The 3,534-nt window shown below is 35.7% G+C and overlaps 1 long non-coding RNA gene across 1 annotated transcript; it reads right to left on the reverse strand.

Moving 5' to 3' along the window:
• Positions 1–692: 692 nt before the first annotated feature.
• Positions 693–3,333, reverse strand: LOC138191109 (uncharacterized). Its single transcript, XR_011177416.1, has 4 exons — positions 2,831–3,333; positions 2,458–2,590; positions 2,136–2,218; positions 693–1,771 (listed from the first exon to the last, which is right to left on the reverse strand). It is a non-coding gene; the product is annotated as an uncharacterized lncRNA (long non-coding RNA).
• Between the last annotated feature and the right edge of the window lie 201 nt (positions 3,334–3,534).

Below are 3,534 nucleotides of genomic sequence, written 5' to 3' on the forward strand. Positions count from 1 at the left end.
TTTTCGAAAAACGATTCTGCTCCTCCACCCAACGCAGATACTTCACTTGCGACCAGCTAAAACAGCGTTTCGATTCTATGCCCATGAAAATTCAAGATCGAGAGAGCAAATGAAAAGTTGTTGGAATAATTATCAATACTAATGTTATGGAATACATCGAGCGCGCGTCGAATAGAATCCCATTTCGAAATGAATAATTCTTCTCTTTTCGTATCATAGCTAATCTAGTAATATAGGTAAATAGGATGGTTGGAGGTGTTCGGAAATGGTAGGACATTTCGAAATTTAAAGTCGACGATGATCCGGTGCATCAATTTTATCGTTACAGATTTTCTTTTTCCATGAGGCATAGAGTATTCAACAACGATAATGCAGTCCTTAAAATTCATCATTCATCTCTGTCTGGAAAGCTAATTCGCAAGGCGTGGTATTCTAGATATGTCAAAACTAAGCTAGCGGCACGTGTTTGCATTGTTAGAAAAATACCCGTACTCTACGTACACTGTTTCTAATCTTTTGCTACATTTGGTTTAATCCCCATGCTTCCACAGCACGAATAGTCGGTAATGTTTTTGATTATCCATAATAAAATAAAACAAGTAACAAAGCTTAAATTTATTGTTATAGCTCTAATGAATACATCAAACTGCGGTCGAATCAATTCATTTATTATTTGCACATGACCTCTGTACATTTGATAAATTATTCCTAAATACATTGAAACATGTGTATTTATAATGAAATATCATGCAATGGGCTGTGTAAACTATAAACTATAATTTCTATCGAATAGCTGCTTTTATGTGAACAGGGCTTTGAGACTCAGCTAAGTTGGATCTCGATTTTTGCCATTGTATGTAGGACATTGGGTTACAAGAACAAATGCGAATTACGAAGAACTCCGTATTAGAGATAAGGATATTTTAGTTCAAGTATACCTATACACAGAAATCCGTATGTGAATATACTAAAACCTCTGTGTTTATTGTAAAAGTCTAGTTTTAAATATGTGCATATATGTATATACACATTCATAAGTATATATATATATACATATTTACACATACATGTACATAAATAATTGCCAAGAAATTAGAAACACTCGCAACTTGTCGCAAATAGAGTAAAACGTAAGGTTAATAGTATACAAATTACACAAGCGTACCATAAAACATGGCAAGGGTAATCCTAGTGCAGTGATGGTACAAACTGAAGAAATATACATTTACATATACATGATATAAATTAATAGACTAGAAAAGGGTATTTAGAGAGCTTATCTAATTCCGATCTTGTCAGAATAGATCATTAACATAATCAATATACGGTTAAAGCTGTATTAGCTACATTCACTATTAGAGATAATATTTTTTATCCATTTTTATAGTTATTTAATTTCTTGTACAACAATTCTTCAAATTTCACCGCAAAATGCCCAACGAGTTCTCGTAGTGCAAATACGAGTCCAATTACCTTACAGATGGCATTACATTGATTTTTGCCTTCTCGCGTCGAGTTATAAATACAGAGAAATCTCAATGTGAGCTCATTTCTATAAGATTTATTGCAGTGCTATATTCGTAGATGTACATGTTATTCTATATTATATACTGTCCTAAATTTTAAACACACAGCACAACAATGGCTGAAAGCACAATAGCAAGAAGAGAGGAGCAATCTGCATCTTAATAAATCTTTTCTTCTGCATACGTAGCGGAGCGATGTCACATCGGAGGATATGTACTAGTGGATCACTAGGTGGGGCACAGATCTGAAACATAATTATGTTAAAAATTTTCAACATTTCTTACAGAAAGTAGGTACGTTGCCAGACCTTACATACCAACAATGAATATTCATAGAGGCTATATTCATAAATACTTACAAAAGTAAGCTAATATTTTACCCGCAATTGCTTATTACTGACAACTTGATATGATAATATCCCCTCCCCACATACATCTACTTCTACTCCTACTCTACTCCAACTCCTACTACTACGACTACTCCTATTCCTACTCCGACTTCTACCACTTCTACTTCTACTCCTACTACACCTACTCCTGATCCTACTCCTAGTTCCACTCCTGATCCTACTCCTACTCTAATGAATATGATAAAAATGTTATACTCACAGTGCACAAGTCCTCGTCATCCTCGTCCTCCTCCTCGCCCACCTCGATCACCCGCAACCACCGCTAACCACCTCGTGTTATACCTGGAATAGTAATAAATATTTTTAGTATAGGAACACATAAAAAATATTATGTAAGTATTAATATAATCAATCAATTAATTAATATGTAATAAATTTTATAATCGCATTTGAAGCTACTGAACATCTGCTTACGCGAAAAATAAATTGAAATAATTTATTGTAAACCTGACAAGTTTGTAATATTTCAGATGAAATATAGTTACAATTGCCATCAAATATTATAAAAATGTTTCACTCACCGAGCACAAATCCTTGTCCTCCTCGTCCACCTTGTTCTCCTCGTCTTCCTCGTCCTCCTCCTAGTCTAGCTCGACCACCTCCAACCACCGCCGACCACCTTCAACGACTACTGCTAACCACCTCGGGTTACACCTGGAATAGTAATAAATATTCTCAGTATAAGAACACATCAAAAACATTATGTAAGGATTGATATAATTAATTAATTGATTAATAATATAGTAAATATCATTAGCGCATTTATAACTATTGAATTTGTGCTTGCGCGAAAAATGAATTGAAATAATTTATTGTAAACATGACAAGTTTGAAATATTTTAGACAAAATACAATTACAAATGCCAGAAAATATCATGAAAATGTTTTACTCACCGTGCACAAATCCTCGTCCACCTCCGACTACCTCCAACAATCACCGATAACCACCTCGGGTTACACCTCGAATACTAATTAATATTTCGAATATTAGAACACGTCAAAAATATTGTGTGAGGATTCATGCCCAATTGCAATTGCAATATGTTTGTTTCTGGTCGTTTGGTTCTTTTACCGATTCAAAATGTTCTCCGAAGCATGCTTATTGGTTCGATAGTATAAAACATGACGTTTCCATTAATCAAACTTGTAAACTTGAAAATTAGTCCGGAAGGTCAAAAGTCACCAGGTCAAGGACCTGGACAGCCAGAACTACGGAGCGCTTGTCAAGGAAGTCGAGTTTCACCAGGTCGCGGACCTGGAGCGCAAAAACTACGTAGCTTTTGTCCTGGAAGTCGATTTTCACTAGGTACCGGACCCCGAGCGCAGGATCCAGGAGGTTGAGAACCCGGTACTCGAAATTTGCGGAGCGCGATTCTCATCCGTCCGCTCCACTGCGCGGTTGTTTCGAGACTGAAGAATTCGGTTAGCTGAATCTCAAATCGATGACGTCAAATTTTGGTGACGTTACTTTTCGAACATCCGAACATCCAAACTTTGGTTTCGAACTTCAATACTGTGTATGATGTATCATGATGTATGATGTATGATGTACGATGATATGATATGATGCATAATGATTTCAGTTTTAGTTTCAACAT

The sequence above is a fragment of the Neodiprion pinetum genome, chromosome 6 (assembly GCF_021155775.2).
Source record: "Neodiprion pinetum isolate iyNeoPine1 chromosome 6, iyNeoPine1.2, whole genome shotgun sequence".
Lineage (NCBI taxonomy): Eukaryota > Metazoa > Arthropoda > Insecta > Hymenoptera > Diprionidae > Neodiprion > Neodiprion pinetum.